This window comes from Syngnathus scovelli, chromosome 1 (assembly GCF_024217435.2).
Source record: "Syngnathus scovelli strain Florida chromosome 1, RoL_Ssco_1.2, whole genome shotgun sequence".
Lineage (NCBI taxonomy): Eukaryota > Metazoa > Chordata > Actinopteri > Syngnathiformes > Syngnathidae > Syngnathus > Syngnathus scovelli.
The window spans coordinates 18,465,479-18,490,393 of NC_090847.1; the positions used below are offsets into that span (position 1 = coordinate 18,465,479).

General features: G+C 40.8%; 1 long non-coding RNA gene across 1 annotated transcript in view; it reads right to left on the reverse strand.

The window, feature by feature from the left end:
* The window catches only part of LOC125988548 (uncharacterized), a 59,347-nt gene extending 34,730 nt beyond the window's left edge, over positions 1–24,617 (reverse strand). Inside the window, exons 1-2 of the long non-coding RNA XR_007488402.2 lie at positions 24,272–24,617; positions 23,919–24,070 (exon numbers count right to left, since the gene is read on the reverse strand). This is a non-coding gene — a long non-coding RNA (uncharacterized lncRNA). The remainder of the gene's footprint in view (positions 1–23,918; positions 24,071–24,271) is intronic.
* Positions 24,618–24,915: the final 298 nt, after the last annotated feature.

The window sequence follows — 24,915 nt, forward strand, 5'->3', positions numbered from 1 at the left end:
AGCAAACACAACTTGGACAGAACTTGGGAATCAGACAACAACAATGTCATGAGGTGAATGGAGCAGGGCGACTAAATGCAGCTTGGACAAGGGTTTATTGAGCAAACTCAAAAGGCAAACTATAGATACTCGACTAGGGACGTGAATAATGGAACAGAAAGACAAAACAAGACTAGAACAGACCAGGCTGCAGACTAGAAACAAGGAGATGCGAGACAAGAACAATCTGACAGGGAGTGACACGCAGACAGGACTTAAATACAAGACAGGTAATGAGAGGCAAGTGACGGCAATTACATTGGTTGTGAGCAGACACAGGAGGGGAGGGGCGAGCACACAGACACGCAAATCGGAACTATGACATTAAAACAAGGAAACAAACTGTGACAGATCATGACAAACAAGACGTGACACAGACAATGAACCGACAAAGACTGAATGAAGGCAAGGAACTACATAAAGTGCAACCCCAAAAGCCAACTACCTCGGAACTCAAGATATTTGGTTTTCAATGCAAAATGTGGGAAATCTTTGTCTCGAACAAGGCAACAGACACCAAACTGACTCACGGGGTTATTGTAAACAAAATAGAATTCGTTCCACCTGACGCTAGTTGGCGTTGTTGTATGGCGGGTTGTAGAGCACTGTAAGGCTGCACTGTACTTACTTACCCACAAGAAAGACGCAGGAAAAAAGCAGACGAGGAAAGTGGAGAGAACAATGATAGAGGTGAAAAAGGTGATCATAGACAAGTGTGAAAAAGGCGTTTGTGTGATGGACATCAGAATTTAAATTGCCAAGATCAACTATGAGTTATTTTTTGAGAAATGGAGTTACCAGCCAGAGCCTAGTGGAAAAAACAAAAAAGCTACAAAACAAACTGACAAATAACTCGTTTTCAAATCAGACGAGTAAAAACTGGTCAAATATAAAAATATTAAAAGTGAAGACAATTTGCAATTCTAGTACTGACACACGAATTTGATGCACAATTTGTCTTTGCGGGCCGCATAAAATGATGTGGCGGGCCGTATCTGGCCCCCGGGCCTTGAGTTTAACACCCGTGCTCTAAGTAGTGATGGGCACATGAGACTTTATTGGAGTTTGAGGCTTTCCCACCAAACGGTTTGCAAATAGGTTCATTTCTCGAAGCTTTATGTGCACACAAACCCCCTTGCTGGTAAAAGGGAGTAATTTATTCCATTAATGAGAATTACGTTCACCTTTATATTTTGCTTCATGTAGCCTGATCAAAATGAATAACATTGCATTCACGAGTAACATTGAAGGAGGGGGAATATTGTGTTTCAATATGTAAATAAATACCATCAATGTCTATTAAGACACTAAAAGTTGACGGAACACATTTAAGCACCAGTCCTGGCCGATACAAGAAAATGATCGGGTCCACACTCTGTGACGTCCCGGTCACCACCCTGATGCCGCCACTAACCCTAACGAATATGGTTGAGTACAGCCAAAACAGCTCAGATTTCATAAGAAATTAGATCGCCATTGTTCCAAAAGTACTGTAGCGGCAGTCAGCACATTTGTAGTTTTTGTGTGACAAGGTCCTTACCACCCTCCTCAAACCTGCCCAGTGCCAGTAAAAGCAATAATTTTGTCAGGCCATGACAAAAGTACCATTCACCGATAAGTCAATGCTTCAGTAGAAGAGTACTGAAAATATTTCTTGAAGGTTGAAAAGTTATCTAGCGTTGCATTAAGCATTCAGCTTTCTCACACCAAACACTTATTTCAGAATTACTGAGAAAAACTGTGAGATCACAGATTAGAAAAGCAACAATGTGGCAATGTGAGGGCACCGCCTCAAAGCACTTATTAAGCAGTCAGTCTGATTTCTCTGATGTCCTTGTTTCCCCAGTGTCAATGTGCTGCATTCAAGAAAACTGCTAAGTATGTTATATTCCCTCAACATTTTACCTTTGGAAGCCTTAACAACATACCTAATCTTTTTGTAAAAGCATTATTCGTTTTATATCAGTTTAACATTTCACTTTGCACCACTTAGCTACTGTCGCTGTGCAGCAAATCCATGTGGCTGAGCTCATACGTACTGATAAATGCTTAAATGTAGAGTTCAAAGATGATTGAATCCACTTAATGCATTCACTCGAAGGATGACTTCAGTTTAATGTGTTGTTCGCGACTGGATTAACACCAATAAAAAAGAAAAGATGATGCGTTTTACTTTTGTACAGAATCTGAATTTTCTGCACTTCCACACTAGAGCACAACTTACGTGCACTCCTGGTCATTTCATTACAGTCTTCCTAGCCAGAAGTTAGAAATGTCTAATTTCACAGTTTTGAATTGGACCCTAAAGCAATAACACACCATGGTTGTAGTATAAATAGTGGTGATATATGTCTTTATTTCAAAAACTAAAGTAACTCCACACTCCATCTGGAAAACTATTACTTACATGGCAAACAGTATTTCGTGACAGGATCATAGTAATCTCACACAATCTCTCACCTTCTGCTTGTTACGTAACATTATGTTGTGAGCAAAGCCTGAAAATTCAAAGCAAAAGTTCAATAAGAAAAATCGTGTGTTTCCCTAGTGGTAATGCTCAAGTTAGATCGAGCCGGACTTCTGATTTTCCCACATAAAAACCTTTCTAATAGTGATGTCATTTGTTCTCGTCCAACCATCGTTGCCCCCACCACCCACCCACATCAAGAGAGCCAATCCCTGTCCATCTCGTTCATTGATGTTAAACTCAAGGCCCGGGGACCAGATACGGCCCGCCATATCATTATATGTGGCCAGTGAAAAAAAATGTTGCATTGACTCTGTGTCATTTCTAAAATTACAAATTGTCTTCATTTTTAAAAAAAAAATAGAGGTATTGCTTGCAATTTCCATTACCATTCGTTACAATTTGTACTAGTCTCCGATTTCAAAACTAGTAATTCATCAGTTTGTTTTGTAGCCTATACCTATATAGAAGACTTTGCTAATCATAATGGCCCTCCGAGGGAAACTATGACGATGATGTGGCCCGTGGCAAAAATGAGTTTGACATCCCTGACTGCTTCCACCTTCAAGCCTCACTGTATATATATATATATTTATCAGCTGATAAAGACGCGTCACTATCACATCTGTGACACTCTGATGAAGGCGGAAGAAACCGCCGAAACATGTCAGGTGAATAACCTAAAACAATTTGTTTGATATAAAAGAAATCAGTGAAGTGATTAAATAAGGAAAAACAAAATGAACTTAGTACAATTATATCTATATATATTTAAATCCATAACTGTTTGTAGTTTGTTCTTGTTCTTTTGTTTTTTTTAATGAAAGGAATTGTTTTTGTGCATCAGGAGATCTTTCCTCTCCTCATGCAATCACTCGCTCGAATTCAACGCTATTGCCAATGACTGTCGGCATGCAAAATATAGTGTCTATAAACTACACACCCCAGAATGCAGCTAGACATCGTGCAAAAATGACATCAAGCCACTGGGAGTATTTTTCTATATAAATTGGCCCTATTGGCTATTATTTGTGCATTTTCAATATTTCAAACAGCTACACAAAACAACACACACACATGCACATCATAGCAGGTGCTCACTGTTGGATGTGGATGAAGACAGATGAGGGGTGAGCACTGATTAGAGCTGTGATGAGCTCCTGTGAAGACATACACCTGGACCATTGCAAGCTTTGGGACTGGAGAGACAAAAGCAGAGCCAAAGTGGGTGGATTTGCTCTGTGAAAAAAGCCAATGCTAGAAAAGTGTGAAGATTCAAAATATTTTAAATGAAATGAGTCAGTTGGGGAAAATATTGCTCAAATGACATTGACAAAACATAATAAACTCCTCTTTATATATTTGTATTACACAACCAATTTCGTATCAACTGTATAGCCTTGCAGGTTGTCTGCACCTTGGCAAAGTCTGTAGATTAAAAAAAAGGGGTTATTTGTGTATGATTCTGGTTGCACAAATGTCTTTAACACAACGCACTGAAGTGAATGTCTGCAATATAATGGTCTCACCGTGTGGACGTTTGCTGGAAGGAGAAATGTATGGCGATAATGTGAGTATTGAGACCATCTGGTCATTTACAAATCAACAGCGCCACTTAAAATAACACCAGAGAAAATAGTCATTGTGTCTTTTTCAAAAAGGAGTGTGTCAAGAGGACTTTCAATAACTCACTTGGTACATGCATGGCTTGCTTCAACATTCACATAATCATACAAGCTGCATCACATGTGGTAGAAACCAAGAGGCAGGTTTGAATCTTGCGTGTATTTGTGTGAGGGTGTGTATTTCGAAAAGATTGATTAGAGTGGGCCATAAGAATTGACCTAAATCATTTGTTGATTGACGGATGCTGTCATTGAGAGCCATTACCTCTATTTCTGTGCATGTTGCCGGTTGCTAATTTAATCTGATCTCTGATAGAATGTAATTTTATTAAAAACGGGCCCCTTATTAATATCAGAATCATTTTCAGCCTCTGATGGGTAGAGAGACTTTCATTACAGAAAGAAATTGCAGCACAAAGATGGCTTTGAAATTGGAGACAGTGAATATGATTGGACAAAGATGTATGAGCGCATAGATGCAATAACAGACCTCATTAGCTTCAAGCCATAACCTGAAAAAAGAGAGGGTGAGATCATGCAAACATACAAGTATGCACACACTCATGCACTATGTCTTGACATATATGGTGTTTGGATAAACACACACACACACACACACACAAACACAAATACTTGACATTAAAAGGCTTGAGGTTGTCATACAACCATTCAGCTAAAAATATATGCTCATATATCCAAAGTACCAAGAGTTCCCAATATCACAATTCTTGAAACAATTTTCATTTGACCCAAGTCCCCACCCCACCATCATTTTACAGGGTCTTAACCAATGCACAGCCTGATATTACCACTCCCGCTCCTATTGCCTTTTGTTTCTGTTTCATAGCAGCTTTTAGAAAGCATCCTTTTGAGTAAAATGCCACTACATGCATAATGCAATATACTAGCATTGTCCTTTGAGCAGCTAGTAATCTAGCAATGTACGTTTGATTGTGTCTCTAAATGTGGCGTCCTTGCCACTTCATGCTTCACCTATTGTAGATTCGATATATTGATGGTTTATGAGTGATGGGATAACAGCGTTTAAATACACACTGATAGCGCGGGGCGTGTCTCTGAGCAATGTGCATCACTGTGGAGAAGCGCGGTGCAGAAGGAGTCAGGACAGCGGTAATGAGCGCTGATAGCGCGGTGTGTGCCTCTCAACAATGTGTCACTGCGAACGTGACTGAGGAAAAGCGCGGGAAGCCGGCAGCCGGCCACTCGCAAGGGAACAGCACCAACTGGTGCAGGGGTTGGGACATGTGACAATATTACGTGTTTGTTATTTTATTTACTATAAAGGTACAATACAACTTAGTAACAGTGTGGGAATGGTTATTAAGCCAATGGGAAAGGTGTATGCAGCGTAAAAGTATTGGGGATGGTTTAAAAAGCTTTAATATTTTGTCCTGGACAACAATGCAACAGGATATTCATGTGCAACCGTGACACACTTTGGTCAAAATAACTTGCAATACATCCATGCCGTCTAGCGGCCAACAAAGAATCACTATGTGTTGGAAAGTTCAATACAAGGGTGTTTAAATTCGTAATACATATGTTGTTGGTTGTTGGTTCTGGAATGCATATCCCGGGATAAATGAGGGATCACTGTATAACAACGATTTTATCACCGTCCTCTGACTTCAGAAAATCAGGATACTTACAGTCTACAAATCTGGCCAAGCTCCTGAACAGAGTACATTGCCTGCACAAGCTAGAAACTGCTTTTATTTGCATTGCAGAAAGGTTTTCCCAAACTGATTTCTCACAAATATTTTTGCACATCACGTATCACTTTCTTTACTTTTACTCATCTCATTTGATCTCCATATCCCCACATGAACTATACATGTGTGCCCTAGGACACCTGTCTTATCCAGCCTTTTGGCACAAAGAGTATAGCAAATCAGTTCTGCTATGTGACATTTGAAGGTGGCCTTCAATCTCAAGGTTTGGCAGTGGGATGCAGAGCTGAGAGAGATTGACTACGGTCTCCCACAGGAGTGAAAAAAAATGTTTTTCCCTATACATTTTTTTTTCAAGTGGCAAAACCGGGTGATGTGGGAAACTATTCTTTTGAAACAGAGGCACTTGGACTGCTGGAGTAGATTAGAAGTACATGAAGGAAAGCTAATTGGAGAAAGGACGAGAAGGACCTGCAATGTGCCATCCAAACGTTCAAAACTCAAATGTCACTCTGTGGATTGTGCCTCTTTACCAATGGATGAGTGGCTTTTAGTCTATGGGTGCAACACGCCACAAGCGTTTTCACTTCTTGTCCCTCAATGTTACCAGACTATAAAATTTATTTATTCATTAATCTTCGGAACCACTTATCCTAACAAACGTCGCAGGCATGCTGGAGCCTATCCCAGAAGTCTTTGGGCATTAAGCAAGGCATACAATAAGACACACTCAGACTCACACCTATTGGCAATTTGGAGTGTTCAATCGGCCTACCATGCATGTTTTTTGAATGTGGAAGAAAGCTGGAGCACCCGCAGGGAACCCACCCAGGTACGGGGGGAACATCCAAACTCCCCACAAGGAGAAACTAACTCACTTAGCTTTTTTTAATTATTATTATTTTATATATTTTTTTCTATTTGTCAGTGGTTTATTTTATCCAACTTGCATAACGTTTTTAACGACACTCTTTATTGATTCAATCGCATTTTCAGGCTGCCCTGAGAACGTTTTCTAATTGTCCACCTCCCTTCACTGTGGTTAGGTTGGCGTAGTAAAATATGCTTTTGGGGACTTCAGAGTGCCAAGTTTACCAAGGCACAAAAAGGAATGACCACCTGCAACGTTTGGTTTAGGTGTTACACCAACTTTCACCTTTTATCACTCGTTCGCATTTTCAGGCTGCGCTAAGCACCATGGACAAATCCGCACAGTATGGGGATCAGTATAGGCGGATAGATCCGCGCTGTATATAGTGCAGCACCATGGACAACTCCACACCGCGTGCGGCTCAATGCCTTGGACAGCTCCGCGCCGTAGCTAGTGCAGCGTCGTGGATAGCTCTCACGCTTTCGGCTATAGAAAAGTGTTCTTGCTATACAGCACCATGGACAGCGGTCATGATTTTTTTTGTTTGTTAGGGACTATGACAATTAGGATTTTAGATGTTTGCAATAATTTGAGAATAAAAATATATAATAGTGGTGATATAGAAAGTGTTTTTGGCAATTCAGCACCCTGGACAGCTCTCGTGAACTTTAATTCTGTTAGGGTCAGATCTGAAATCAAACATCTCTGAACTGTGAGGTGGAAACACTAACCAGTGGCCCAGACAAAAATAAAAACAAGTCTTACATTTGAGCTAAAACCTAAATCCATAATTGTGTTTCTTTGTTTTTTCGGGCAACGATATTTGTGGGCTCTCCCTTGGCACTTGCATGTATAGAGGCTATAGTTATTTATTAGTTGTTGTTGTTAACTGATGTTTTGAGGGGAAATTGTAAGTCTACAGAATGCGATACGGTGCCATAAGTGTATCTATGTTTGTGCGCGTCCGTGTGTGTGCGTGTGTCTGTGTGCGTGCTTATGCGTGCATGTAAGACCTGTTCAATACGGGGTCCCCTTGCAGGTGTCTTTTAATTTTGCTCCCATTTGCATATATCCAATCAGGTAGAGTAATTGGGAGTATGCGAGTTAGCATGGGGAGGCATGCACACTGTGGGTGTTAGTCTGTCCCAGGTTGCAACGAAATTTGAAGCAGACGAGCTGATGAGGCTGATAATTGTGACACTGAGTGATGGCTCTAATCAGCAAAGGAATCTTCCTAATCAATCGACTTTAACCATCCCCCCACCCATGTCTCCATCTCCCAAGCTTCAAAACAACTTTGTCCCCACATGAAAGACATCCCATGCAAAGTGAGCATGGATAGCTTGAATCATCGACCTTGACAGACTCCTCTTAAAGCATGGTGATAAGAACCGCAAGGGGACAAACAAATTGTCAACATGAAATTAGATAAATATGTGATGCCCGTCAACTGAACTGCGCTTTCAAAATAATAGAATATGGCAGGCTATTTTTAATATTTTAATTTTATAGTCATACACCATTACTATTTTCACTGGTCTATATTTATAATGGCATCTTGAGCTGTGACATAATGGTGGAAGGGTTTCGATCTCTTAGTTATCCTAGGATGTCAATTGTTCAGGACTTATTGCCCCAGTAGGGTCAAGTTCTCGGAGGGCGACCAAAACAATTCATGGCTCATCAACCCCCATTCTATCACAATGATACGGGTCACCAGCATGGCAAGGGCGGGAGTATGGAGTACTCGACCCTTAGACTCAGGCTTGTCCATCCCTTCACATCCAACAAGTCAGATTTGTTTCAAGTAGATGTTGGATTACATTAGAGGTGCTCTTTGTCACTAAATTGGGTCTCAAAGGTGGGGTAGGGGGTTGGGTTTAGCGGCCTGAGTATGCATCTACGCTTTTTGCAGACAATGTGTTTCTGTTGGTTTCATGTGGTTGTGATGGTCAACTCTCAAAGGAGCAGTTTGCTGGTGAGCATGAAGCAGCTGGGATGAAAATCAGCATATCCAAACCCAGGGCTGGTAATCTGTTTTACAGGGCAGTTGCACTGTGGGCCAGCATCTTCTGGGGCCAAGGCATTGCTATTTAATTACTCTCCACAATTTAGCAGGGGCTATCCATGAATCCATTTACTACATAGACAACATACTGAACTAATTAACATCAGTGGTAAACCAACATGGAAGCCAGGTGTGGTCAGAAGTCGTGTCTGGTTGCAAATTGGTCTAGAGTACAGGTGTCAAACTCAAGGCCCAGGGGTCAAATCCAGCCTGTGACATCCTTTTATGTGGACGGTGGAGCCACATCATGTGTGTTGACTTCATGTTTCTTGTAAATCTTCTTCACTTTTAACAACACTTATATGAGACATTGCGATAAGATATTGCGAGAACATTTTTGTAAATGATACCCCCCGTTTAAATTAAATTGAAAGATAGTTGAACAAACAATTTACTGGGTTTTAATTTCAAAACTATTTATTTTTCCGTGTATATATATGATGGTTGATCAATCATTTATATGGGTTCACAGTCATAACAGCCCCGTGAGGGAAATCGTAGCAACGTTTTGGTCCACGGCATAGAAGCGTTTGACACCTTTGGTCTAGTCTTGAGAATATAATGGTTGATTCTTACAGTTAATGTCAATATAACCATTATATTTCACAGTATAGGAAGCAAACAACATGGCTGAGAGGTGTGGTTTCACACATGGCATGGTATTCCATACCATACCGTACATTTTCATTGCTTACATTATCTAATCTTGATCAGACTTAATTAGACTCTCAATTTAATTTTGGAATTGAAACAGTCATGTCTGTAATAAATCATTTACAAACAGAATACTAATTACACAAAATCTCAGTAGTGCTTGCTGGCAGAATGACGGAGATGAGAATAATCACTAGTGAATACAAAATGCAGAAGCAATAGAAAAAAGCATGAAGACAACAAGAATTCAACATCTTTCTCCCATGTGTCTTGCTGTCACGGAACGGATGGAGCAGGGCGACCAAGTGCAGCTTGGACCAGGGTTTATTGATGAAAACAAACTAACAGACTCGGTAAACTGACATAACTTACTAACAAAATCAACCACAGAAACTGAACAGAGACGTGAGACAAAAGACCTCATGACATTAACAACAACAACACACAATGATCCGACAGGAACCATGACAACCTACATATAAAACAACTGGGGACGAGTCGTGACACTTGCATCTGAATGCTTTGCTGATGATGATTGCCAGCAAGTGAGACGTTGGCAACTGCCCATCATCACACTCCACATTTCAGGACAGCATTCCCAGCTTGGCAAATTCTGTCGACTTCACCCGCCTGCTGTCCTGTGATGAACTCTTCGACTTATTTAGTCGTGATGCACCCTTTATGAATAAGGTGTTTCAAATCTGACTTTAACTGTTTCAACTTCTAATTTGTTTGTCCTGACCACGAGAACCAACCACATAACTGCCATACAAGCTATTATCAGTGCAGTACATGACCTTCTCTCCTGCCTTCCACTTTTCATTCAAAATGATTTGTTCCATCGCTTCCTTTTCAACAAGTTTGCTCTTGTTTTATTTTTTCTGTCTTTGAACCACCCTCAATGCCACTACATCTGACCTATCTCTAACCCTTTGTTAGCAGTGACATCTTATTTTGGAGCAATCACATTGCAATCAGTTTATTATTTTAGATTACCTGTGAGAAAAGTACAATTAAATATACAGTATCCAGTAAATTTGTAAAATTCAACCCGCCAAAGTGGCTAATGAGAGTGGAGGTGTTACCTGCTGTTGCTCAAATACATGGCATTTGACGGGTTGTTAATATCAAGCCCTGGATATAGTATATTTAATAGACAATATTTAAAGTCAAGTCTGCTTTGGTTTGAGAAGGCTCTTATTAACCTTTCACTCTTCCATAATGAAGATGTGAATATTTGTTTTTTGTTTTCAGTAGGTACTTGTTTTGTTGCCATAATATATTCATTTGCTCAAAATCCAGTAATTTTGATATCAAGTAGAGATGGGTAGTTTACTAATTGAATTAAAAGAATACACAAGGGACTGTGTACAAACGTGTGTCCAAAAGAGTATGCCATTATACCTTTAAATCTGTAGTTGTAGCTAACTGTGGAATCATGATGAAAAGGGCATGTGGTTCGAATGACAGCTTATTTTGGCGAGCGTGACAAGGTTTGGGGTTTGTATTACTTTGGATGAATCTAATCAAAAGAAGGACTTGAGAGGAGGAATGCTTAGAAAACCCATAATTACTACCAACAACAAACCAGGCATACAGCCACTTAATTGGTAGTTAGCATTTTCTGTCGAAAGGCACAAAAGCACTGACGATAATTTCTTAATAGGGACTATTAAGTCCGAGAACCTGGCATTTAGTAGGCCTCACGTAGAGACAAACACTAATGGACATACAAGTACACAATTTACACCAAGTGATTGCATAGAAATCAGCTTGTGGGTTAGATATTTGTACTCAATGTGTTTTCCTACCTACACTCAAAACAGAGATACAATGTTCAAATGTCCCTAAATTCAAATGAAGTCAAGACATTCTAAGGTGAGAAGTATTTAGACAAAAACATCCATCCATCCATCCATCCATCCATCCATCCATCCATCCATCCATCCATCTTCTTCCGCTTATCCGGGGTCGGGTCGCGGGGGTAGCAGCTTTAGGAGGGACTTCCAGACTTCCCTCTCCCCAGCCACTTCATCCAGGGGATCCCAAGGTGTTCCCAGGCCAGCTGAGAGACATAGTCTCTCCAGCGCGTCCTGGGTCGTCCCCGGGGTCTCCTACCGGTGGGACATGCCCGGAACACCTCCCCAGGGAGGCGTCCAGGAGGCATCCTGATAAGATGCCCGAGCCACCTCATCTGGCTCCTCTCAACGTGGAGGAGTGGCGACTCTACTCCGAGTCTCTCCCGGATGACCGAGCTTCTCACCCTATCTCTAAGGGAGAGCCCGGACATCCTGCGGAGAAAACTCATTCTGGCGGCGTGTATCCGGGATCTCGTTCTTTCGGTCACGACCCATAGCTCGTGACCATAGGTGAGGGTAGGAGTGTAAATCGACCGGTAAATTGAGAGCTTTGCCTTTTGGCTCAGCTCTCTCTTCACCACAACGGACCGGTACAGGGTCCGCATTACTGCCGACGCTGAACCGATCCGCCTGTCGATCTCGCGCTCCATCCTCCCTTCACTCGTGAACAAGACTCCAAGATACTTGAACTCCTCCACTTGAGGCAGGATCTCATCCCCGATCCGGAGAGGGCATTCCACCCTTTTCCGATCGAGGACCATGGACTCGGATTTGGAGGTGCTGACCCTCATCCCGGCCGCTTCACACTCGGCTGCGAACCGTTCCAGCGAGAGCTGGAGATCCACGGCCTGAAGAAGCCAACAGCACCACATCATCTGCAAAAAGCAGAGACGCGATGCTGAGGTCACCAAACTGGACCCCCTCAACGCCTCGGCTGCGCCTAGAAATTCTGTCCATAAAAATTATGAACAGAATCGGTGACAAAGGGCAGCCTTGGTGGAGTCCAACCCTCACTGGGAACGAATCTGACTTACTGCCGGAAATGCGGACCAAACTCTGGCATCGGTGATACAGGGACCGAACCACCCTTATCAGTTGGCTCGGCACCCCATACTCCCAAAGCACCCTCCACAGAACCTCCCGAGGGACACGGTCGAACGCCTTCTCCAAGTCCACAAAACACATGTGGATTGGTTGGGCGAACTCCCATGCACCCTCAAGGATCCTGCCGAGGGTGTAGAGCTGGTCCACTGTTCCACAGCCAGGACGAAAGCCACACTGCTCCTTCTGAATCCGAGGTCCGACCTCCCGACGGACCCTCCTCTCCAGCACCCCTGAATAGTCCTTACCGGGGAGGCTGAGGAGTGTGATTCCCCTGTAATTGGAACACACCCTCACACCTTCACAAATTTGCCCTTAAAAAATGGTGGAACTGAAATAATTTGCCACTGGTCACTTCAGTTTGTGAATGGACAGGCTAATTGGTGATGATGTGCTGACAGAAATTCAACAAGAGGAAATCTGAGGTTTCTGAAGATATTATTCAATATCCATTTATATATGTATAACAACATTAAAAAATGACAGAGCGTTTGTACAGGCAATCACCTTGAAAGTTCAGCAAAAGAATCGCAAGATTTTTTGAAGGCAAAATTTGACTTTCCCTCAATATCAGTTGAGTAATCCCAATGCAATAGAGCATACTGAATGAAAAAGTGAAAGCCACAAAAGACACGAACAAGCAACAACTGCATGTAACTGGACTAAAATCTGGCAAAGCATCTTCATGGGGTACACGCTAGATTTTGTCTATGGTCATGGATGGATCTTGGAAGCCTGTCGTACAATTACTTCCTCTCAACAGGCTCATAGATATTTCAGTGATGTTCCATTTATTTATTATCTTTCTGTGTCTTCACAATCGTCGTCATGGTGATTTTTCTGGTAATTTCTCAACTAGGTTGGATGTATTTTTTGTTAGCGTTGATTTCTCTTACTGCCCATAAAGGCACCAAAGCGATGAGTATTGCGTTCGGAAAGAGGAAAGGAAGTATGTGAATGTAGAGGAGACGGCTCTGTATGTGGGTGAAGTTGGAGAAGAATTAAAACACCCTTGAAAGCCAAAAATTGCCCCTTGTCGTGACTTGTGACTCGGAGCCGCAACATTACAAAGACCAAGATTCTGTTCCTTGCAAAAGCCACAAGAGCATGCGCAGTTAAACGGAGGTAGCCCTATTGCGTTTACAAGCTGAGATGTGTGCTGCTAACAATAAAGCAAGAGCACTGCATTGAAATGTTCAGTTTTTCTGCTTGTTTCTATTGAACAGTAATAAATATACAATTAAAGTGCATGTCGGAAGCTACGTATTAGCCACAGTCACAATCACTAAAGACTATCGTCAGGCTTCAGCACTTTGCTTTGTAATACAATGGGAAGCCTCTTAGAAATTACACTTGAGGACATATGTAATCTGGACACTGGACTGTGTTATATCTTGATGCTGATTCAAAAACAGGAACAGCAGTACACATGGCATTCTGGCAGGAAATTAAGTTTGATGGGTCGCTGCTGTAATTCAGTAAACATGAAAAAGTCTTACAAGGCATCGTGGAAAAAGAAACACTCCTGTCGGTACAGATCCTTCTGCTCCTGGTTATGTTAAGCACTGTGTAAACCAGAGGTCTCAAACTCAATTTACCTTGGGACCACTGGAGGTAGAATCTGGGGTGAGACTAAGCTGCATTGTTTTTTTTGAGGCTTGGATAAAATCTTTTAATGTTATCAAATGTAAGAAAAATAATTATCAAACTGTAATAAATAAATAAAATGATAATAAAAACAATAATACAGCAGATATAGAAAACTAAATAAACCGCATATAGTTGCTGACTAGAAAAAAATATTATTCACATTCGCATGTCTATATTAACAGTTCTTTAACCTTGGAAGGAACATTGTTCTGAACATGGCTTCTGCTTACTTCTTGCTGTTAGAGACATATAACATAGCTGAGCCATATTTGGTGTGAGGGAGAACGCAGCCTAACCCTAACCCTAACCCTCAGTAAGGCTTGAAAATGCTCATCAGTAAGTCTGGACCTTTACTTGGACTCATTGAACTTCACGGTAGAAAAGAGCTTTCCGCACAAGTACTATGTGGCTCATTAGAACCATTCATATGAAAATAACGGTCCACACTAACATTAAACTTTCATATTAAGGCGAGGGCCACAAACTATTGTCCCACGGGCTGCAACTGGCCCATGGGCTGTGAGTATGACACCACTGGATAAGACTCTGCTGTGTTCAGGTCTTATCAAAGCCTCCATGCCCGCAGCTATAAATCAATGGGTTCAGCCCAAGCATTCCCTTTCAGAGCAGGGCCAAAGTTTAACAGTGGATATAAATTACATGAGGTACAAATCTCTAGTGTCCACCCCCCAACTTTTTTAAACCAGTTTTAGTCTTTGTCACATCCGGAGCTACACTTTCAAGTGAATGGAAGTTAACAAAATGTCCTTTGTCTTTATCACTCATCACAGTTTACAGATGGGCCAAGGCACACTGGTGGAGAGAAAATGGTCACCACAGGTGGGAGCTATGTCTTGGACTCATGGACAGAGGTTAATGATGCACTGGCTGTCATTGCCGAGGCAGAGATGGAGATACAGGTCATACATGTAGACTTGTTGACCACACACAGAAAGATAGATGTCAGGGAAGTGAGTGATGCACGTTACGCTGAATGTTTCTGACAAGCCCAGGTAGTCGGACAAAACAAGGGCATGCAGCGTGATAACTAACTGACACATGAATATGTGTGGGCAAGCCTGACGTGTATGTGAATTGTAGTGTTCTAGGTGTGTGATGAAACGTGACCTGTAAGGACCCAATACATGTCTTGCAGTCCCAAAGGCGCTTGGGTAATGCGTATAACAATTGGTACTATGTAAGGGGATTGGTCTTTAATATTCTTTAATTTACATAGACTTGTCTGTGTTGACATTTATAAATCAATTAATTTTGAAACTATCTCTTTTCAACATTTCACTTATTATTTTTCCAAAACAATGCCCTCTTCACTGGCCTCTCCCATCTTTCAATCTCTCTTCAGTTAGCTTGCTGTGCATGTGTGGTGGTCTGCAGTGAATTGGGCCCAGCTGCAGGAGCTGCCAATCACTTTGCAAACGAGATGAGATTGGGATGTCGAGATGACATAGCACCTATCTGGCTCTGCAGATAAGAATGCAGAAAGGAGACATATGTATGTGTGTGTTTGCTTTAGTTTTCTGAAAATAATCGCACAAATTCCAATAGTGGTTGGTATTGGAAAAGGTTGATGAAGGCTTATTGGTAGTTCATGTTCTTATTTGTTCGTTTATGATGATTAGACAGATGTATATATAATCATGCAAAAAGAAATCTAAAACATGTAATATGATTTTTAAGGAAAAAAATAATCAACAACAACATAAATCTAGTTCAGATCCCCTTCTTTTCAAAACACACCGTAATTAGTATTTCAACACATGGCACAGAGAAGAAAGGTCATGTTAAACAGGCAATCCTACTTCCTTCATTAGCTATAGTGGTATAAGCTTATACAGCAAATTGATCTACTTTGCGGACTACACGGCGAGTTAATTATTCCCTTCATTTAGTGAGCAGATTTTTTTTTTTTTGTAAAGCTTTATTGATATCCATTTTGTTTTACTGAGCAGTGTGCCCCAAAATGTTTAGTGTTTGCTTTTGTGAGCTGTAATCTAAAAGAAAATATAGATCCAAATCAAAGGTATTAGGACGGATTCTCCGGAAGCAGCAGTTTTATAAAAAATGGCACCCTAAAAGAACACATCAAAAGCTTCTTTGTAGCTCAGATCACATTTTGTCAACTGGCCACTGCTTTACAAGCAAGCATTATGCACGTCACTTTCTTTTGCATTGCCTTCCCATACTAAGTGTTGTTCTACTTGTCAATAATTAATATGATATACCATGTAACTGACTCGTAAATATTGACCTATTTGTAACTTTTGACGAGCTTTGTTTTCTAATCCTTCTCACACCACGCTTTATGTTTTAGCTTTATTATTCGACACTGTGCCGAGTCATTAGCGGTGGCACGACTCCTCTTTAAAAGGCCGAGAGAAGATCACAGTTGAGGTGTGTCCAATTGGAAGTCACACATTTTCATTTTTATTGTACAACTTTATGGACTTGATGGATTATACGGACTATATGGATGACAGCATCCAGCTGGAATGGGGACAAGGTATTTTTTTGATCTTATGGCTGAAGTGATCATTAGTTTACTTGTAAGGGCTGGAATTTATGTTTGTGCCGTAGCTCTTACGGTGTTTCCATGACAATAAACAAGGCACCTGAGAAATAAATCTGTGTGGCGCATCAGTATGTTTCACCATCGTCTGGCTGGATTCGCTACAGTAAGTACACACCGAACTGACAACTTGTTGCTTCGTGACGGCGGGTCTACGCTGCATGATCGACGCTGCCTCATCACCGCGCGCTGACTACCTGGCATATCCACGTGTGACCCATTAATGCAAACTGGGCAACAGTCTCCTCATCTCAACACAGGCACAATCAACGGTCAAGTAGCTTTATGCTTACAAACAATGATGGAAATTATGGAAAGGTGAACAACACATGAACACGCTCTTCAGGTGGCATGTTGAAGCAATTACACCAAAGGAAATATACTGTAAACATTTCGGAATACAAAAGCCTGTTTTGGTGGACTCTACATGCTTAAAGACAATTTTGTGAGATTGGTGACATTTTAGAAATTGTAATTGCTGTAATTTTTTATAGTTATAATTGATGTTTGCACTTGGGTGGTTGATTGGGGCATCCTAATGCAACTGTGACTGTGTTAATATAATTTAATAATATTAATGTAAGGTTGTTTACATCTACTGAGAACATATTCTATCCCAATTTGAGTTAACTATGTCAGAGTTATAGGTAGCATCAATCAAACAGAGCAGACAGATATTTTCCAGCATGAAGTTCCCAATCTCCATGCAATGGTGGGTGGACTTAAGGGAACACACCTGAAAGATTTAAAGGAAATCAGTAAAGAAGGCCAGTCCGATAATCCACGCGAACGCCCACCTATTAGTTCTCTACAACAGAGAAAATGTGTTCACTACAAATGGTAGAAGCAAAGAAAATGTTAAAGCCCCGAGTCTTGTGCTTAATCCGGACATGAACTAAAAATTTGTAAAAGGCTAATCGTTTGATTTTGATGACTGGAGGCAAAAGACTATAAGTGTGGAGTCGGAGTTGCAACCTGAAAGCAAGATCAAGTTGTCCAAACATGAAAAGGACTTGCATAGAACAAAAAAGGAGAAAAATAAGAAATCTAAAGACTCTGCCAAGGACATCGTAACTAATAAGGAAGAGCGAGAGAAGCTTGCCAAATCTGACAAGGAGAGAAGCGCAAAAGAAAACCCAAAGAGGACCAACAAAAGACCCACAAAGAGAAGAAGAAAAGGTCCTAAGAGAAGTCATGATCAGAAAAGTGCGCAGAAAGAGGAAAATGTTGAATTTGTTACATGGAAATTTTCTACCATATCACAATCCACTGTTGTCTCCCGATCCATTCTCCCAATCCATTCCTTGACAAAACAGTTCGGTTGTAAATAATTCATAATCAACGTAAGTGGTAAACCCCTTCGTTATTTATTCATGATTTGGTGGGAGTGTAACTGACTCACAAATGTTGTTACTTCAGTACGCTTCACCATTGTCTGGCTGGGTTTGTTACATACTATACTTAGAGTTTGTGCAGTGACTGTCCAGTGCATGTCTTTCGCCTTGCCTTTTTACAGTCATAAACTATTCTGTGTTAGGTTACAATGATCATGCAAGCTAGCAGAACTGAACCAAGGCACCCAGGAGCCCAATCAGAGCAAAACTAAAAAATCCCAGTTTAGTGCATCCTTTCAAACCTACTTTGCATATTCTCTATATGCACCTAGCATGCCAAACTGTGCTTTTTGTGTTGTATTGTCAAATCATCCATGCCCAGATGTAACTTGCTTATGACAATGGTCAAATAACTAAATTCAAATAAGTTAAGAGGTCAGGTGATGAACATTTTGAAGAGATCATGACATGAACATAACTGAAGATGAGAGAGAAATAGTAAAAAGAGAACATGTTAAGCCTCCCACCCTTCGCTGTTTCACCCTCCTTCTGCATATACTTACACTTACTTACATATCAGAGGGATCTATACTGCTCTTAGATGTTGTGATTTGCATTGATTTAAAAGTGAAGGGGCTGGCTTTCCAGGACTCACATCAATAAGCTTGACTTGGGGATATAAAAGGCAGCTTTAACTTTACATCTAAAGATTTTTGGGATAAGTACTGTAAATGTGGAAAATACCGTGTAAATGAAATGCTTTCAAATAATAATAAAAAAAAAAAAAAACATGTTGACTAAGATGACATGTATTATCAAAAAATATAATTGGTTGTGCACAGTAAAGGAATGGCCACCAATCCATTTTCAATACCGCTTATCCTGTTCAGAGTCACGAGGGGTGGGGATAAAAAACCAACAACACACTTTCTGACTACATTTTGATTGATATTGGTAATGAGCCAGAGGTGGAAATTCCATTCCAAAGACTGAATTGTTCGTTCATCCCAAATTTTGCGGACAAAGTATGATGGGTGAGAAAGACTGAGGACGGTGTTTTTTGTCTATCCGTGTAATCGTGCCTAACGGGTCAAGTGCCGACTAACCCTACTGATGGAATTTACTGACGGAAACGAAAACACGTTCTTTTGTCTTGCGTGTGTAATCCGTAAAAACATTAGGTTCATACCATAGATGCAGATGGCACTGGGGATGGGCCAGAACCAGGATCTGTTTGCCACAGTGGCCGACAGGGGCAAACATGCAGTAAACAGTTGAACGCGGCAAACGCAGGAATGCCGCAATCCAAAAAGAAATGATGCAAACTAAAATGAGACAAACACACACAAAACTGCTAAACAAAAACATTGCAAGTATGAAAGGTTGCACATGGCTAAACGCTAAATGCTGCAAACAAAAATCCAAAACATAAATGCATAAAAATGCATGAGAAAAATGCTACAATTACAAAAACAAAGTGGATTTAAACTTTCAAACCACATAACACATGCAAAACAAAAATGCTGCAAAAAGGAAATAACACATCCCAAGTTAAAACACTTGCAAATAAAATATGCTTTAAGTTAACTGGATGGAATACAACGGAAGTGCTCCATGTCCATCCCGCTTACATCTTCCTAGAGGATCAGGTCTCATTGGACCAGCTCTTTCTAATATATAATAAAAGAACCACAAAAATCAATCAAGATTTTGGGATGATTATTGGCAGCAAGGAATGATGTGTCTTGCTTGGGTGAACCCCCGATTGCCCTCACTTGCTGTCCGGTTCGTTTGCTTACAGACAAGCATGTCTGCCACCTATTCCTGCTGTCTTCCCTGATTCCCGATTACATGATCCACTTGTTCGTTTCCTGTTTGTTTGCCTGCTCTGCTTTGTGCTCTGTGAGATTTGACCACTTGCCTGTTCTCAACTACGAACTTGACTTGCCCTTGTCTGCTCCGAAGACACACGGCGCTAAAGAATTTGTGGTGCACATGGTTGCTCTGTCTTGTTTGTGACACGAGCATGTCCAGCCTTGCTACAAAGTGCAGACAAATAACATGGGCCATGTAAAATATTTATCTATGGCTGTAGTTTGGATTAATTTAAAATATGCAAATGTTTTGACCCTGCCCCCTAAAACAATCATAATCGAGTGTCCAATGTCCAATTCGAGCCCTTTTGATTTTTAAAATAATTCATTATACAAGCTACGTCAACAGCTTACTAATGTTTTGTTCAGACTTTTTTATTTTGTGTGTGTGAGGGAGGAATCCATGGATGAAAACTCAAAATCACTGGAGAACATGCAAATTCTATACAGGAGTGCCTGAGCCAAGATTGGAACCCAGAATAACTGTGAGGCAGACATGATCACCAATATATATCTGTGTATATTATATTACATTATTATTGTGAAACAAAATGAATACTAGCTGCTGAATTTCTTGACTTTGAAAGTGAAGCCTTAACCTCCAGTAGTTGCTTTAGTGCTTGGATTTTCTGTGTTTATAGTTTTGATTCATCACAGAGGGGAAAAAGTGCTAGAAAGCAGGGAATATAATAAAACAGCACGAGTAAATAATAATCCAACAAACTTTGCCTGTAACTTTCCTGTCTCTATAGCAACAGATACAGGTATCAGGTTAATAAGATCGCTACCTTGTAATATTTTTTTGTCAGCAATGGCAATAGTTTTGCTGGCTATCACCCTAAGTGCATAAAATTAATCAAATTTGACACCCGTTCCGGTTTCCCGGGAGGTGGGGCCATGCACAGCTGGCTTTGTCGAAAGCCTGGAGGCTAGCACTTGCCCCTGTGGTGGCCTGGAGGCAGGACACACCCTGCTGCTGCCCTTCAGGCCACAAGATGTCTGGCAACATTGGCCAAAGATGGAAGTGTGTGTGTGTGTGTGTGTTTGGTGTTAGGGTTGGGGGGCGTGCGTGATTTATGATCCCGTGGACATTTTGTGGACTTTTGCATTTTAACACACTGGACTCCACCGACATAACATTTTTCAGTTGCCCTATATGTCAGGCTTTAAAATCATGCTGAAGAAATTTATGAGATAATCTGGTGATTCGGATTTGTTTTAATATGTGTAAAAAAGAGGGGACTTGAAAGTGTTTAAACCGATGCTCACATGCATTGTTTTTAAAACTCTTTTCTGTGGACGGCCTGCAGCACCACAGAGATTTTTCAGATGAACAAGTCGGGAAAATAGTCCATTAAAACTGTTCATTATAAAGGTTCATTATTGGTATGTATCAACCTTGAAGGACTGCATAGGAAGTAGAGAGCAATAACTTGAAATCTTAAAAAGAAATGGGGTTAAAATGGTCAGAAGAATTAACCATGAGTACTACAAAGAAAGAGGAAACAAAAAACAACTGAGATGAAGTTACAAATAATTGATTTGTGTGCACAATTATGAGACAACTGTTAGTGTGCAGAATTATGCAACCAAAGTCAAAGTGGAAATTTTCACATCTCAATTGTTATCTCACTTGTTTGTTTTGATTTGCTAAAGTGAGAATAATAAATAAACAACTTCAAATTGACCAATTCAGTGACCAATATAGCCACCCCACGACCCCCATGGGAACAAGTGGTATAGAAAGTGGATGGATAAATAAATAAATAAACATGCCTATTTTCTAAGTACACAGAAAAGCTATCTCCTGACTGACGATGTCCCCCAGCAGGAGAAAGTATATGCTCTGAGGGTATGGGCGATGTTCGCCTGTTTGCCAAGCGTGATTGGAGTGTCAGTATGTGTACGTCACATTCCACTACTAGGTCACTGCATGTACTGAGGTTAAGACCTTTATACCGCTTTATCTCATTCTGAACATTCTCCGTGGTGCTGTGAGTGTTCTCCTATCTTATTTCAACTGCCAAGTCCTCACCAGAAAATAGCTTCGCAAGGGCAGAGAGCTTTGGCTTCTTCACTGAATTCCGTCATCTGAGATTTCAAAATTTCATACCTTTTCAAGACCCTACTTTACAGATTACTTTACAAAATCTGACACATATACGTCAGGGTTAATGTCCGACGAAATGTAGAATTCTCATGGAATCATAGAAGATGTGGAGGTGTGAACAGACATGCAGTGGAGAATGGTTGCCTCCGCAAAGTCCATTAATTCCTGATAATTGTACACCTCGAGAGGCATTAACTCGCTTGCACGTGGTCACTTGCCAATTAATTAATGAAACTATTCAAAATTTTAGACATGTAATGACAATAGAAATATTTACTAAAACATTTTATTGTCTTTACAACCTAACTTCCAAAGAGAGTAGTAAAATAGGTTAGAAATAGACTTTTTTGTATGATAAAATTAGTCTTTAATATCAAACATGTATATATTGATACGGTATATTGATATGTGACTGCTAATGCAAGCTCTCAAGGTTTCAATCTAGTAATGCTGTACTCTATCAGTAATCTTTGATGGACAGTGACTTGAAATTGTCACAGGGTATTATTCAAAACATTTTGGGTTTGCCCGTTTTCGTGCCAAAAATTTCGTGTTTTAATTACGTATTTTGTTTATACTATTCCCTGATAATTCACATTGAAGTAATTTTCTTTTCATTGAGGTAGACTCCTCTGTAATGCGTCTTATTTTGTTATTTTTTTGTGGTGGAGCGTTAGTGCAGTTCTTTCTATGGATGAGTTCGGAAATATGCTCCGGGCGTGCACTCGTTGGGGGTTGCTCAAATTTGCTATTCAGTTATTCAGATCACACCAAAAATGATCAGCAGTGCCAGTACTAAGCGCTCCGACTGGGGACATCGTGCGTCAGTGCTGGCTGCATTCGGACATGAACACATCCACTCCCAAAGGAGAAATTCCGAATGTACCCTACGTAGGAAAGGGAGCATTTATTTCATCTCTTGTTGACCTGATGACATAATCCAGCAAAGGTAACAGAAAGGTGGCATAAAAGGATGAAGAACCTTAGCTAATGCTCCTTATTTAGGTTTGCAAGTTTAAGTTAGCAGAATCCACGAAGGAATCAAAGAAGCAGCAGTAAATATAAAGTAATAGTGACAATGACCTAATGTGCAGCTAAACAAACAGTCGATGGGCAGCCATGATTTGGTATAATCTTCCAAAAATGAAATGAAGCATTTAATTGTTCTGGTTGTCCAGCAATGACCCTGCTAAAGACCTGGTGGTACAAAGTTTAGTTTGCAGTGATTAAAATCCCCAAGAACAATAACAAGGGGCCTGGTGTGTGTAGGAGTTGATTTTGCACATGTGATTTGCTGCACTAGACCTCGAGGGTACATATTCTGCACAGGTTTCCAAACCGTCTAGCTAAATAAAAAGGCCGTTTTGATATGCAGAGCACTTTGAGATCCGGGCCACATATTTTTTCTTTGATAGTTAGCTGGCTGCACCATTTGTCTTTGACATGTACACAGATTCCTCTGCCCCTGGTTTTCCCAGAGGATGTTTCTCCGTCAGTCCATGTGCGCGAGAAGCCTTCCAGCTGCATCAAGTAGTCAGAAACATTTTCCAGAGACCCGACACTGTGAACTCCATAATACATGTCTCTCTATAATATGGTGCATATTTAACTGTCGCTCATCCATTTCACTATTTAAAATGTTCACATTACTTAGGAGGATGGAAAGCCGTCTGTAATGTCTCCGAGTCCCGTTAAAGACTGAAAGAGGGATGCCTCGTTTGGATGTGTTGATCGTCTTCTACGTTATTGCCAACTGAGCAATAAAGTTCTCCACACAAACTTCACCACCGGGGGCGCTACACATACATGGCACCATATAATCAGATCTGCTGTGAACATTACATCGTGGTGGCTTACTACTCCATCATAGACACTGACATCACGCCTCGCTCTTTTCTGTCAAGGAAGGACTTTTTCGTACAATATTACGGAGATCATTTGCAGTAAAGCTACAGTTCAAAATAAGTGAACCCTGTCTGTGGGCATACCTATTTTGCAATTTTCCTGCATCCGGCAAGCGTCTCAGTCACCAGCATCATCATCAGACCTCGATCTTCTGTTTAACAGTCCAAGATGTAGTCTGCCTTTCACCCAATGTCAGCTGGGTGGTGTTCATGGTGTCACTCAAGTTGCACTCGCCCTAAAAACAAAGTGACACAAAAAAACAAAATCGTGAGTATTGGAAAGTTTCTTCTGGGAAAAAAAAAAAAAATCACATTGGTCCTTTAATACGCATGGCTCCTTAAGACCATCATGTTGTAGGACACAATAAAAGAAAACAAAAAAGATGTCGAGAGGAAAGAAGAATGTCAAGCAGTTGACCACTCATCTGCAAGCTCACCTTGGCTCAGCCAACAGAAAAAAAATGCAACAACATGCCGATCCAGATAATTCCTCGTTGTAGAAAATCTTTGTCACAGATCGGATGGAAATGGAGCAGAACGACCAAGTGCAGCTTGGACCAGGGTTTATTGAAGAACGCAAACTAACAGACTCGGCAACTGACATGACTTAACAAAACCTAACAACGTGACTGACCAAAAAGACGTGAAACAAAAAGACAGGGTGACATTACCAATGACAGGAACCAAAAAGACATCATGACATGAACGCACGACAACAATGATCCGACGGGGAGTGAGGGGCGGACAGGACTTATATACACGACAGGTAACCCAGAGGCAGGTGGGAATAATCAAACTCATCATGGGCACACAGGAAGGGAGGGGCGAGCACACTGACAGAAACCAAGACAACCGACACATAGTGGAACGGCTGGGGATAAGACGTGACACTTTCATGTCAGTGTGACTATAATACAGTTGCAGAAATACACAACCAAAACCAAAAAATACTCCCATTACCAAATGAAATGTTTTTTTTTTAAAAAATGATATTTGTAGTGCATTCTCAAAGGATGACATAATTCACTTTATCAAATGTGTGTTCTGTTTTATGTTATACATTAACTTTATAGTTGCGGTC